This window comes from Monodelphis domestica, chromosome 3, assembly GCF_027887165.1.
Source record: "Monodelphis domestica isolate mMonDom1 chromosome 3, mMonDom1.pri, whole genome shotgun sequence".
Lineage (NCBI taxonomy): Eukaryota > Metazoa > Chordata > Mammalia > Didelphimorphia > Didelphidae > Monodelphis > Monodelphis domestica.
Window position 1 is genome coordinate 266,794,432 of NC_077229.1, and position 14,643 is coordinate 266,809,074.

At 36.9% G+C, this 14,643-nt stretch overlaps 1 protein-coding gene and 1 long non-coding RNA gene across 10 annotated transcripts in view; one reads left to right on the forward strand and one right to left on the reverse strand.

Moving 5' to 3' along the window:
* The window catches only part of DLGAP1 (DLG associated protein 1), a 1,166,486-nt gene that overhangs the window by 854,043 nt on the left and 297,800 nt on the right, over positions 1 to 14,643 (forward strand). The gene's annotated exons all lie outside the window — the stretch shown is intronic.
* LOC103092891 (uncharacterized) overlaps positions 8,062 to 14,643 on the reverse strand; it is a 60,438-nt gene continuing 53,856 nt past the window's right edge. Inside the window, exon 6 of the long non-coding RNA XR_008917188.1 lies at positions 8,062 to 9,897. This is a non-coding gene — a long non-coding RNA (uncharacterized LOC103092891). The remainder of the gene's footprint in view (positions 9,898 to 14,643) is intronic.

The window sequence follows — 14,643 nt, forward strand, 5'->3', positions numbered from 1 at the left end:
GATTGATAGCACAATGAATAGAGTACCAGGCTTAGAGACAGGAGAACCAAAGTTCAAATCTGACCTCAGACACTTCCTAACTGTGTGACCCTAGGCAAAGCACTTACCCCCAATTGTCTTTTTTTAATGTTTTAAAAATGAATCAATAGTGTAATTTAAATGTTGTCCTGGACTTAAGGCTAAAAAGAATGTTAGGAAACAAGTACAAACCTCTTCATGGTACAGATGTGTGAACAAGAACCAGAGAGGTCAAGCAACCTCCCCAGGATCATACAAGTAGAAAATAGAAGAGCCAGTGTTTAACTCAGTCTAAATTGAGTATTTTGGTCAATGGTCATAACCAGATTATGGAATTGTCATCTATTTCAGTCAAGGATGTCATCACAATGATGAAAGCACAGGAAAGCACCAAACTCCATGGTTTGAAGTATGTGCTTTTATAAATTCTTTAGACTTTGGCTTCTTCCACTAGTAGAATATAAGCTCCTTGAAAGTAGTGACTGTCTTTTTGTTTTCTTATGTATACCCACTGGTGGCACATAAGAAGCATTTAATAAATGTACTATCTATTTATAGGGACAGGGGCTAAACCTGTGATTTCTTCAGCTTCGGAAGTTCCCAGTGAGGAACTTTCTCTCCCAATGCAGGTAGCATCTTCTCTGTAACTTGAGATTTTACAAACTTGCCTAGAATCCTTGGCAGTTAAGTGACTTACCCAGATTCACACACCCAAGTATGTGTCAGAGGCAGGACTTGAGCCCAGATGTTCTAAACCTAGATGTTTAGAACCCAGATGGCTTGAAAACTAGCTCCCTAGCCACTATAACATGCTGCCTCTATTTACTTGTAAATACATCTTGAAAAAGCATCAAAATGGGCATGGTGACCCTAATGGATTTCATGAGTTTTTATCTGTAAACTAAGTGGGGAAAGGCAAAATGATAGTTGGGAAAAAAAACATTGGAATTGAAGTCAAGAGACCTAACTTTTAGTCTATTATCCCATCTGTCACTGACTCACTTTGTCACCTCAGCTAGGTCATTATAGATATTATTATATATGCTATATTTGCTTATATAGCACATATGTTGTATTGTATATTTATATATAATACATGTTATTATATATACAAATGTGTATATATAATCTCTAAACCTTACTTTCAACTATTAAATGAGAGAATAGACTAAATGACTCCTATGATCTCTTCTAGCCCTGACATTCTATGAATAAGACCGGGGCTTATTTTAGATCAGGCAGTGATGCCTCTTGTATTATCAAAACTTGGTACCATATTGATAGGGTAGTCCTCTATCACTGGCAAGCTTCCAAGGATGAATACAGACCCCCTTTCAATCATCAGGCAACAAACATTTATTGAAGGCTTTCTATGTTCCAGGCACTGTGCAACCATGCCATACATTTTCTATTTTCAGAACAAGAGCTCAAAAAAGGAATTTTCTGATCCTCAGAATAGCTTTGAAATTTTGACGTAGACCAAAAGCAAAGAAATCGATAAACCTTTAAGTCTCTCTTTGTTTCCTTTGTGAAATTAATAACGAATTAAAATTACAAACACACTAAACTCCCTCCACATCTGGCTTGGGATGGTATGCATTTTTACTGTCGACTTTTCCTCCCACCCTCTGAGCAACACTGTGTGGGAGCCGTGAAGAGGCAGCCGCACCAGGCATGAATTGGTTCCATCGTTATGGAACCCAATCAGAGAACACACTGACACTGTGGGAGTGTTGCCATTGATTGGGAGAGCATGTCTTAAATCGTTTGGACACCTGAACAAATGGATAAAAAAAGAATCTTCAAAAGAATTTTTGAAAACAAAACAGACCTAAAAAGCTTTTGAATTAGAAAGAGTTTGTGAAAACAGGAAAAGAAAATAGAGAGCAAGCCTTGATAGGAACAGAAATAGAGAAATGGATTATAACAGATTGAGCTGATTTGGTGTCCATGCTGAACAAAGAAGCCCAAGCCAATGCATTTGATGAAACTTCAAGGGAATGAGTCACCCAAGGATTGGAATTGTATATGACTTGCTCTACTGTATAAAATCTAAATCTGTTTTATGACAAATTATTTTTATGCTGCTTAGATGACTGGAGATTGGGATCTGATATTTCTCCCATCACTTTAGTCACTTGACATCTCCCAGAATCCCTGCTCATCACAGATATAAGTTCTAGCCATACTGGATAGAATTCTGGAGGCTGGGTTACTCAAAATGTGGCACAGTAGCTATATACATTAAAATTTGCAAGTTTAAGGTTGTTGCTTTAAGTAAGAACTTGGTGACCACTTATTTATCTCTACCCTTTTCTCTCCTCTGAAAAAATCTTAGCTAATCCAGCTAAAATCACTGGACATTTGCCAAAATTCTCTATGAATTAGCATAATGCTATGTGCTACAAACACTAAGAGATTATAACATCAAAACTGGAAAAGACCATAAAGGTTCAACCTCCCACTCAATGTCTGAATCCATTTGACTATATCTCCTACAAATAGTGCTCATAATTCTAAGCAGCAAGACCAATAGGATCACAGAATTTTAGCATTGGAAAAAATCTCAGCAGCCATCTAGTCTAATTCAGACCCAAAAGGAATATCAATAAAAATTAACTCACCCAAGGTCATTCAGAGCTCATCTTTGCCTGAAAACCTCCAATGAGAGCAAACCTGCCCCCTCCTGAGGAAGCCTAGCCTCCTTTTGGAAACTATAATTATTTGGAAATTTTCCCTAACATAAAATCTAAATTACAACTTCTGTCCATTTCCTGTGGTTCACTCCTCTGGGTACCAACTGAACCAATCTAATCTCTTTTTCACATAGCAGCCCTTCAAATATTTGCAGACAGCTATCTTGTCCCTCCCCTCTCTAGGCTAAACATACCCACTTCCTTCAACCTATCCTTATATCATGAGGACTTAATAACTTCTGAGGGAGCTGATTCCATTATTGAGCCACTCTAAAGGTAGATATTTCTTCCTTATGTCAACACAAAATCTTCCCCTTCCTTTGGTTCTAGTTCTGCCCTTTCCAGCCATACAGAATATGTCTTATTCCTCTTATATAACTAGATTTGTTGAGTTGTCCTAATCAGTGTATATGTCTAAAATCTAGAAGTTAAAAGTAAGAAATGTTATCTACTGCATCCTCCCTTCCTCCAGCCTGAATTCTTCCACACTCAGGACATATAAAGTATGGTCTGGCCCAAAAATCAAGGACAAAGTGATACTTTTTTATCAAAAATCTCCTAAAAAGGAGATTTTATCAGATAAAACTCTTCTGTGTTTTACTCAGAGTCTTGAAATAGGCATTTAATGATTACTGGGGCAATGGAACTAAATATGACAAGAGGAAAAAAAGAATAAATGAAGTAGCAGGAGGCACAAGAGAAAGAAAAAGAAAAGAAAATTGGGTTTGTTACTTTTATAGGATTTTTATATGAAATCCACTTATTTTATGATGGAGTTTGGGGGATTTGGGGTTTTGGCAAGAGGTAGGATCAGATATGTGACATTTTATAGGTAAGTTCTTGTGATTTATGGCAGCTGGATGGTACAGTACTAGACTTGACGTCAGAAAGATTTATCTTGTGAGTTCAAATCTGTCCTCAGACACTTACTAGCTTGTGACTGTAGTCAAGTCACTTAACCCTGTTTGCCTCAGTTCCTCCTCTGTAAAATTAGCTGGAGAAGGAAATGGCAAATCTCTCCAGTCTCTCTGCCAGGAAAACCCCAAGTGAAACCAGGAGGAGTTGGACTTGACTTCAACAACAAATCCCAGTGAGGAAATTCCTGTTTTCCATGCAAATGGCCCTCCTCATTTTCATTTGTTTGGGGGATGGGGAAGAGATGATAACTGAATCTATAGGAGCTAATGGAATCAAACCAAATTCAAAAAAGTACTATGGTCTTAGAGAACCAGCTGGGGCACTGATAAGTTCTCACTTACCCATAGTTACAAGCCAGCACAGGTCAGAGGCAAGACTTGAACCTAGATCTTCCTAATGCCCAAACCAACTTCTACCACCTGATGCTGCTATCTCATACTTTATTCAATACTTCAAGGATCTCTGATTTTATCACTTGGGTATTTTCATTACTGCTTCAGATCCAGTTGTCATCCCTGTGTTCCTTCATTTCATTTTCATGAATTTTAAAATTCATCATCCTATATCACTCTAACCTGGTTGAAAACATCTCCAACAGGAGCAGTGTTTGTCCTGAGTTATCAGATATACGAACCTTTCTAGAGAACTTATGTTCCTGGCTAGACAATGAGGGAGATATTGGAGTTGAACTTCAGTGGATGAAATAACAATGACAAAAAAAAATTCAAATGGCCACTACATAAAAACAAATATGTGTCCCCAAAATTATAATAAAAGGTAACATCTGATATGTGAGCAAGAGACAGCTGTTTTAGGGAAAGAGCCCTGGATTTGGAGAGAAAAGATCCATGTTCTTGTTCGGGCTTTGATACTTATTATATACTTGATACTTTGATAAACTATAAGTAAATGACCTTGGGAGTCACTTAATCTCTGAGTGCCTCAGTTTCCTCATCTTTTACCTGGAGATAATAATGCTTGTAATATCTACCTCATAGTTTTTTCATGATGGTCAAATGGGAGAACACATACAAAGTACTCTGCAAATAATAGCATGCTGTAGAAGTAGAAGGTATTCTCTATGAACATCCTAGTGCAAACAACAACATGGAAATAGGTTCTGATCAAGGACACAAGTAATACCCAATGAAATCGCGCGTTGACTGCGGGAAGGGTGGGAAATAATGTGATTATTGTAACCAAGGAATAATGTTCTAAATTGACTAAATAAATTAATTCAAATTGGGGGAGGAAAAGAAGGTATTCTCTAGGAAGTAGCATGAGAATTGAGGAGAGAAAGAACACTGCAGGCTTGGGGAACAAGGGGAAGTTGAATGGAAAAGGTGGCATTGAGCTAAACCTCAAAGGCTAGGTGAGACTGTGACAAACAAAAGTGGGAAAGGCCATTCTATAAGAAGGAAATGGCAAGTTAACAAAGTCACAAAGAACAGAGAATGTTTGGGAAATATTCAGTTCAGCTAAAGTGTAGTTTAGGCTCAGGAGAGCACTTGCTATAAGTTGTATTTAGAAAGGTCAATGATTTCTAGATTGTGGAGGCTTCAAATGTCAGGATAAGAAATTTGGACTTCATCCAGTAGGCAGTTGGTTATACCACTGAAGATTTTTAAGTTGAAAATTGTATTTTCACAGTTGTATATTTAGGGAGTTAATCAGGCAGCAGTTCTTAGAATGAACAGAAGAGTGGAGAGACTGGAGACAAGAATATCAACCACAGACTATTTCAATAGTCTAAAAGATGGGAAACAAGGAATTGTATTTAGTTCCTTAATTATAATGGGGATGGAATAATGATCCTTTACTGGATATTCATTCAAGTCACACCCAGTACCCACCAGGAGTGTCCCCAAGGGCTCTCTTTAGGGCCCCCTTCTTTGCCCTCTTAATAACATTTGATGTGATCTGATCTTATCATGATTTGAAAATCTATTTACCCAGCCTAACCTCTCCAACTGCCTATTGGACATCTTAAACTAGATGTCCTATAGAAATCTTAAACCTAACATGTCTGAAACTTAACTCATTATCTTTCTGCCCAAACTCTCCCCTCTTCCTAACTTCTCTATTTCTGTTCAAGAGTACCATCATCTTCCTAGTCCCTCAGGCTCACATCCAAGATGTCATACTCACCTCCTCATTCTCATCCCACATATTCCACCTGTTGCCAAGGCCCATCAATTTTGCCTTTATAACATCTGAGAGATATACCCCTTTCTTTCCTCTGGCACTGACACCAACATTCTCCTCATGCTACTGCAATAAACGAATTTCTCTGCCTGCCACAAATTTCTCCACACTTCAATCTATCTTCCACTCAGCTATCAAAATTATCTTTCTACACTGCAGGTCTGACCATGTCACCCCTCCCCTACTCAGTAAACTCCATTGACTCCCTATCACCCCCAAGATCAAATATAAAACCCTCTATTTGGAAGTCAAAGTCCTGTAGAGTCTCTCCCCCTCCACACGCCTTCCCAATTTTATGATACCTTATTTTCTTCTACACATTCTATGATCTCATGGCATTTGGCATCTTGTTGTTCCTCAAACAACACACTCCATCTCCCAGCTCCAGGAGTCTTTACTGGCATCCATCAGGTTTAAAATGTTCTTCTTCTACATCTCTACCTTCTGATTTCCCTGACTTCCTTCAGGTGCTAGATGAAAATTCAACCTTCTACAGGAATTCCCCCATAATTATATTACCTTCAATCTGTAAATTATTTCTAAGGTATTATATATATATATATATAATATGTGTATATGTGCCTTACATACACATGTGTATTGTTTATGTGTGGATACATGTGTGTTTAGATATGTACATTGTATGTGTCTTATATGTGCATTGTGTGGTGCATGTGTGTTTGTTGCATGCATGTATGTGTGCAGATATCTTGCATATCCATATATGTTGTATGTGTGCATATATATAATCTTGTTTATACACAGTTGTTTACATGTCTCCTCCGTTAGATTGTAAGTTCCTTGAAAGCAGGGACTAGATTTTTCCTCTTCTTATATCCTCAGCACTTGGCACATTATAGGGGCTTAATAAATGTCTTATTGGATTGAATTCAATAAATTAATGGCTGATTAACATAGAAGAATCAATAGAACTCAGTAATGGATTAGGTTTGAGGATGAAAGGAGAAGAAAGAAGCAAGGATGGCTCCAAAATTTTAAGGCTGGGTAGAAGTATAATGGTGAGACTAGTTACATTTAGAAAATGAAGAGCAAGGGTGATAGATTCTGTCTTGAAATTTATGAATCAGAGATGTCAAGAATTCAACTGAAAATGAATGTTTGGTGATCAGGAGAGAGGTTTCAGTTGGAAACATGAATCTGTAAAATGGGAGTTTATGAAGACTGTGAGATCAGTGAAATTACTGAGGGAGAAAATGCAGAAAGAACAGAGAAAAGGGCCAGGCACAAACCTTGCAGAGTGCTTACTCTCATTTCTTTGGTGTGCTTTATTCTTAGGAACAAGTCCTCTCCAGATTTCCTTATGCCTAATGTTGTTCAGCATTTTTGCTATATCAGAAAATATTTCTGTTCAAGTTCGCGATTGTTCATCTTTCCTAATTCCTTCTGAAAAGCCTCATAAACTCTTGCTTTATAGCCAAATTGTGTAACTCTCTATCATAATCTTGGTTGATCAATACCAAAGTCCTTTATTGTGGCACAAAAATAAGACATTACTTCTCCCTCTCCAAATTCCAACAAGTGGATGCCTACCGATCAGGTGGGCTATAGAAGAGATTCTTTTTCATATATGTGTTGGACTAAACAGCTGATGAGATTCTATTCAGCTCTGAAAGCCAATGATTCTGTGATTCTCATGGGCAATTGCTGTCTCTCTTGCCCTGGAACATTATGATAGAAGATCAAATAACCTGTCTTAGAAACTCATTTGCAATGTTTAACAACTCATGTGGTCAGAATGGTTCTCTCTATGTGTAACCTAAATTCCTCAATCAAGAACAGTCTTTTTTTCCTGAGGATGCTGAAATGCAGGACATGACCTATTTTTTTCCAAATGTGTCATATAAGACAATTAATAATTAGTTCAAAATTTTGATATATATATATATATAAAAGCCCTCCTTTTAGACTTTGTTTCCCAATCAGGTATTTCTTCCACAATAAGTCTCATGGAACTTCACAAACCTTAAAGAACTATTAAAAGGAAATAAGAATATAAATGTAAGCAGCTTCTCTCTTTTAAGAATTTCTTTCATTCTTGTCCTACACACAAAAGGAAGAACTTCCTTTGTTTCAGATGCATTGAATAAATGGATTATATAAAATATAATTATATATAATAAAAATTATACAAAATAGGGACTATCAATAATCAAATTGTATATTGATACTATGAAAGCTAAAAGGAAAGAACAGGATCCTTAAACAAACCAAAGGTCAACTCAAAATGATAAATATAATTTATTAGACAAAGGTAAGCAAATAAAAGATAAAAAAGTTGATGCTTACACCTAGCAGAGTGGCCAATATGACAGTAAAAGAAAATAATAAATGCTGGAAAGGATATGACAAAGTTGGGACACTAATGCATTGCTGGTGGAGTTGTGAATTGATCTGACCATTCTGGAGGGCAATTTGCAATCATTCCCAAAGGGCTTTCAAAGAATGCATGCCCTTTGATCCAGTAATACCACTTCTGGGTTTATATACCAAGGAGATAATCTGGGCAAGGATCTGTTTATAGAAAAATATTTACAGCTGCACTTTTTGTGGTGGCAAGAAGTTGGAAAATGAGGGGGTGTCCCTTGATGGGAAATGACTGAACAAATTGTAGTATATATGATGGTGATAGAATACTTTTGTGCTATAAGGAATGATGAACTGCTTGATTTCTTTATAAACTGGAAAGATTTACATGAACTGACAGAGTAAAATAAGCAGAACCAAGAAAACATTATACACAGAAACTAAAACATTGTAGGACAATCAAAGGTAATTGACTTTGCTACTGATAGCAATGCAATGATCCAGAACAATTCTATGGGACTTTTGAGAAAGAATGATATCCAAATCTAGAGAATAACTTTGGGAGTAGAAATCTAGAAGAAAACATATGATTTAGGTATGTGATTTGGAGTTTTTGGTTTTAAAGGATTACTCTTTTACAAAAATGAATAATATGGAAATGGATTCTAGTGATTTTATATACATATGTATGTATAACCCAGTGGAATCGCTTGACAACTCTGGAAGTGGGGAGGGATGAGGGGAGAGAGAAATCATGTCATGGAATCATGGAAAAAAATTAAAAAATTAATAGAAATAATAATAATAAAATAACAATAGCAAGAAAAACAAAAATTTTTAAAGAATGTTTTCTGTTGCTTCTAGTTGCAATGACCTGATTTTATATCATAATCTCAAATTTCTCTTTCTATAAACAAATGTGCTCAAACAGGAAAAAAATTTTTTAATGGTCACTTCTTTTTAATGTCAAACTTTAATCAATAAGTAAATTGGAAATAGGAATAACAAATTGAGTACTTAAAGGCATTCTTAGTATAGGGGAGAACTAACTGAAAGCTTAGCTAAGCTAGAAATATTACTATACCTCCCCTATCATTGCCCTGATCAGGATAAATATTTGATATCTTGATATTATCATTACATCCTCAGTTTCACATTATGAAACACTGCCTTGACATCATGCAACCTAACTATCCCTATTATTTAGTGTATTTTCATAAAAATAAATAATGGTACTATTATTGTTATCTTCTCATTATTTAGATGGAAATAATCCTGGGATATCACTATCTTACTATTATTCTTTAATACTTAATGTTCCACCAATTATTGCACAAGTTGGTAGAATAACTGTTTTTTTATAACAGAATAAAGGTATTGGGATATAAACTTGTCTTTTGTAGTTTTGCTGAAAGTAACTTTGGAACAATTCCAGTAGCAAATAGGATTATGAGGCAGATAATGGAGATAATTTCTTCCCATTCCCATATGGTTTGGACATCTTCTTCTAGGTCTCTGCATCTTGGAATTTTTTGCCCCATGTAACATGAAGACTTTGAGGACTGAGTATAGTTGCATCTATTAAAAACATTGTCATTAAGTCTTTTTATACCAGTATTATGTCCAGTTGATTTGGAATGTCAGGCCGTTCTGTGATAATAAACTGCTCCCAACACAATTCAATGGGAAGTCTTCAAGGATAATTTGAGAGCTAGGTTTGTAGCATGGAGATTCACTATGAAAGAGAGTGAATTTCTGAATATTATTATGATGATAATTTTAACATTGTTATTATTCATAATTTTATCATGCTCTAAGGTTCACAGAGCACATTCCTTACAATGATTGGTTTGTTGTTGTCCTTCATACTCAAAGAGGACCAAAATATCACCACATCAAGACCAATGTACAATGTGTCCAACTGTGGCTGACGAGACCAATATAAGATGAAAAGACCCAACCATAGCTCAAACACAGATAATAACCCAGTAACACTATGAGGTTGGTAACACAAATATAACACCCATTTTATAGATGAGGAAACTAAAGTCAAGCGACTTACCCAGGGTCACACAGCTAGTAAGGGTCTGAGGTTGGATTTAAGGACAAGTCTTCCTGACTGTGCCACCTAGCCACCCCAACAAAAATATTTACAGAAATCTTAAGAGGCAATGCTTTTTTTTTTTTAAATAGTGAGAGTATGGTCTGGACCTATGATTTCCTTGCTATAAGGAATTCACTATTGAAGAAACCCTTTGCAAATACAAGTCAATATCTTTTCTGAAACATATAATAGTCCTCAAGTTGCCTTGCCAACAGAGCAGTTGAGTGATCTGCCCTGGTCAGCAGGAGTCAGAGGAGAGGAGGCAGAACTTGAAGCCAGCTCCCCCTTGCTTCCAAGCAGGCTCTTGAGTCCCGATCACCCAGTGCCTCCCCTAACAATTTACTCAAATTAAATTTCATAAGTATTTAATGAGCATTTACTAAATGCAAAACACTGTGTTAAGTGGGGCAGCTAGGTAGCACCATGGATAGAGAGGCAAGCCTGGAATCAGAAAGATCTGGGTTCAAATCTGAAATTTCCAAACTGTGACTCTGGGCATATCACTTAGCCCCAAATGCCCAGCCCATACTGCTCTTCTGCCTTGGAAATGATACTATGGATGGGTTTTTTTAAATGGGGCGGGGGGGGGGGGGGGAACTACTATGTCAAGAACTATGAATGATAAAAGGTAAGTGTAAAAACATGGTTCCTCCTCACTGGTAGCTTCTAACCTAGATTTGGAAAAAAGACATACATAAAACATTGAAGCTATAAAACAAGAAGATATCTCCATAGATCAACTGCATAGTAAAATGGGTCATGCAGGTAACGAGTGCTAGGAGAACCCAGAGAAGAGGGAAATGAGTGTGAGCCAGAGTAATTCATAAAGGAAGTGGGATTGAATTCAAACACTGGTCCAATTTTGTTGAAGTGAGGAGGACATCTTGGGTTGAGTAACAATACAAACAAAAACCACAAGCACAAATATGGGTGTGAGTAATAAAATTGGTCTACATGTAAGAGGATTTCTGCGGTGGAATAATAGAAAGAGATGTTGGATAGGATAAAGCCAAATTATGGAGGGCCTTGAAATCTAATTTAAGGAGTTTGCATTTAATCTCAGGACAATAAGTAAGACACTAGAGGAGGCTGACTCCATTCATTCATTTATTCATTCTCCAAACATCTGATAAAGAATTACAGTGTCCAGAGTTACTGAGTTAGGGACAGCCAGAGATGCAAAATTGCATCATACCTAGACCTTGCCCTCAAGGTGTATATGATCTACTAGAGGAAGAAACAGGTGGCAGCTAGGGCATCGAGGTGGCACAGAGGAGTCAGGAAGACCTTAGTTCAAATCTAGCCTCAGACACTTACTAACTGTGTAACCTTGGGCAAGTAATATTATTTGCCTCGGTTTCCTCATCTGTCAAAAGAGCTAAAGAAGGAAATAGCAAACCATTCCAGTATCTTTGCCAAGCAAATCCCAAAAAGGGTCACAAAGAGCCAGACAGGCCTAAAACAAGTGAACAAAAACAAGAAGTAAAAAAATAAAATTTTAGAAAGAGTAGGCAGTATTCAGGAAGAATTTCAAGAAAAGCTGAGAGGATACTACAATAATCCAGGCATGAAATGATAAAGGCCTACATGAAGAAGGAGTCAGCAATGAGTATTAGAAAAAAAAGAAAAAATTGTGATTATTCACTGAAACTATTTGAGAGTGTTTGTTGCCTTAAAAAACTAAACACTCTCCCTGAAATCTTAACACTAACCAATTTATTCATGACATTAATAAATCATTTAAAGTATTAATATAAATTAATTCATTAAAAATATTTTTCATAGCCAGTATAAACCTAGCCCATATTATTTTAAAATCCAAGTTAATGGAATGAAAGTAAATGAGAATTTTCTTTGTTGAAATCAAAAGGTCAGCATAGTTTAAATCTCAGAATGATAAACGATGTAACTAAAATCACTGTCAAGATACAAAATATTTTAAAGAATTTGGACAAGTAGAAGATTGAAGGGAAACAGCACAGTTCCTCTGTTTTTTAAGTAACCATGGAAATTACATGTCAGTGTGAATAACATTTGCATCCTGAAAAATAGTGGGAATGTGGCAGAATTATTACAAATCCATTTCCAGATAACTTAAAACAAAATAACAGGTAAACAATTTGATGTTGTTCAGTTGCATCTGATTCTTCATGATCCCATTTAGCAGAAATACTGGAACAGTTTGTCATTTCCTTCTTCAGCTCCTTTGACAGATGAGGAAACAGAAGCAAACAAGATTAAGTGACTATCCCAGGGTCACTAGTAAGTGTCTGAGGCTAGAGTTGAACTCATAAAGATAAGTCTTCGTGACTTTAGTCTGGGTGCTTTGTAGCACTACTTAGCTGCTCTACATGATTTTATATTAAACCAGATCCCTCTGATTTCCTCTGAAGAAAAGTGATCATTGAACTTGGATTCAAATCTCAGCTCTTCCACTTACTATCTGTAAGACTTTTGGGAAGCCCCTGCCTCAGTTCTTCACCTATAAAATAAGGAGGTTGGACTTCATGAACCCTGAGGTCCCTTCCAGCTCTAAACCTATGATTCTATACTCCAATTAGGTCTAGTCAAATCAAAGGGGAACAAGACAGTTGACTTAGTGCTATGAGATGTATAGATCACCTTCACCTCTCCCCTCATTCCTCTTCCTATCACCTAATCAAGTTTCCCTATCACTACTAGCCTATGAGAAACCTTGAACAAGCATATATAAGCAGTTCTAAATTCTTAGCATTTGGGTTTTTGGAAATCAGTTTTCGTTTTACTATGGGATCTCTTTGAAACAGTTATTTGATGTACATATGGGCAGCATTTCCTATTGTCCCCTTTATAGCATTCAGCATGGGGGGGAGGGGGATGAGGTCTCTAAAGAGAATGGATCATTCTGAAAGTTGGTGTTGGTATTTGAAGCCTTTCACTTGTAGGTCATTGAGATTCAGCACAGCCCAATAGCAGCTGACTGTCCCTAGGCACAGGAGAAAATAACTGGGTTGATAGGACAAAGTAAGCCCAGATGCTAACCTGGAGGTTAGCTAGCCTTTTGGATCTAGAATGAGCCACATTAGCACGGTAAGGTGAGAAAACTTGCATTCCTGCTTTAGGAGCTGCCCCTTCCCTGGAGATAGAAAATTCCAAATGGTGACGAAGAGCCATGTAACTTATACTAGGCAAAAAAAAAAAAGTGTTTGCTTTAAATTAACTATTATTGTTTATTATTATTATTTTATATCATTATAATTTATTATTATTATATCGTCTGAATATATCCCACCCCTGAATACAGATCTCTCCCTAAAATGGAATTTCATTCAAAGGAATCTATCTGGGGAGACAGAAACAGAGGAATAAACTACCAGCCATAGAAAATGCACTCAGCCAAAAGGCAGTGTGACAATGTATAAAAAGCTGGCCTCCAAGCCCAGAAGACCTGCATTCCAGTCCCTCCTCCAATTTATACTAGATGTATGATCCTTGGCAAGTCACTTAACCTTTTGTCTTCTAAGGGTCTCTAAGATAAAGATTTGTCAAGAAGACACTGATTCCATTGGTAAACAGAAGTCTCCTCACATGGAAATCTCCATACTGGTATATCCACAGGTCCAGTATCTATCTCAGTTCAGGTTTTATACAAACCAGATATAGGAATGGAGAAGTGCAGTTTATATTCAGGTCTACAAACACATTTGCTTCTTTAGAGCCCTAATTTCTCCAAATGTTCATTTACCAATAATTAGATAAGCCATAATCCTCTATGCCAGTCAGTTTACTCACTGTGCCCTTTAGGGCTTCTATTCTCTTATCAACAAACTACCATGGATACTAAAACTATTTAATCAATGCTCCTTATCCCCAAGTAAATCATGTCTCTTTCAGTCATTCCTTTTAATTTTTTTAATTATTACTTTTCATCTTAGAATCAATACTATGTAATGGTTCTAAGGCAGAAGAGTGGTAAGGGCTAAGCAATGGGGTTAAGTGACTGGTTCAGAGTCACATAGCTAGGAAATGTTTGAGGCCAGACTTGAACCTACAACCTCCCATCTCTAAGCCTGGCTGTCGATCCATTGAGCCATCCAGTTGCACCACCTCCCCCCTCCCCCCACTCCTTTTCATTACAGGCAACTCCTTTCACTCCCCCTGGCTCAGAATGCTAAAAGTTTTGATGATAATCAATTTTCCCAGTGGTGCCTTCCAGACCATTCCTTTATCTCCATCTCTCAATAATCATTTCTTCCACAAAAATCAATGCAATTCACTTATACCAATCCTTTTTCTTCCTTGTTGCTCTTATCCACCAACTTCCAAGTCATGGTCCTACCTAATTGATTCATAGCTTTCCTCTCTGTCCTGTCTGCTGATCTTATCCTCAGGGAATCC